The sequence below is a fragment of the Mytilus californianus genome, unplaced genomic scaffold (assembly GCF_021869535.1).
Source record: "Mytilus californianus isolate M0D057914Y unplaced genomic scaffold, xbMytCali1.0.p SCAF_14, whole genome shotgun sequence".
In the NCBI taxonomy this organism is placed as follows: Eukaryota; Metazoa; Mollusca; class Bivalvia; order Mytilida; family Mytilidae; genus Mytilus; species Mytilus californianus.
The window spans coordinates 21823229-21823911 of NW_026262626.1; positions in this window are offsets into that span (position 1 = coordinate 21823229).

Genomic DNA, 683 nt, shown 5'->3' on the forward strand with positions numbered 1-683 from the left:
AGACGCCTGTAATTAAGTAATTATGGTTAATTGCTGTATGTCATATTTGTTTTTCGCTTCTTGTTAAGCCATAAATCATGCGTTGTATTTGTCAGATTTTGTGATGTCGGAACATTTATATATGACTATGCGGTAATAATTTAATTTTGGATGTAACACGTCTTCTGATAGGCTGAAAGTGTTTTGTCTATCAGCTCATAGACATACTTTTGTAATGTGACCGTGACGTCACCAACGTTTTTTCTTCAAAATTTGCTCCTTAAAAATGGAATTTAAAATTAAATTAAAAGAAATGAATGTAATATTTTTTCTGTCTATTCGAAATAACCTAAAAAATGTGGTGCACACTTATAAATAACACGCTACGCGGGTTATTCAGTGTGCACAACATTTTAATGTTATTTCTTCATAGACAGAAAACATATAACAGTCATTCATTAATAGGTTTAACTCGTAGGATGTTATATAAATGTTTTTGGACTTACGTTGATAGTCAATGAAATCAATGAAATGCTTGCTAATCGTAAGTTTTATAACTGTGCAAACTTGTACTTGAATACTAGTACACCTACATTAATGATACGTGATTTATAATATCACATAACTATAGTTTGCTTATTGTTTGACTGTACATCTCAATAATTACAAGGTTTTGTGTATAAAAAATAAGGAGATATCACACA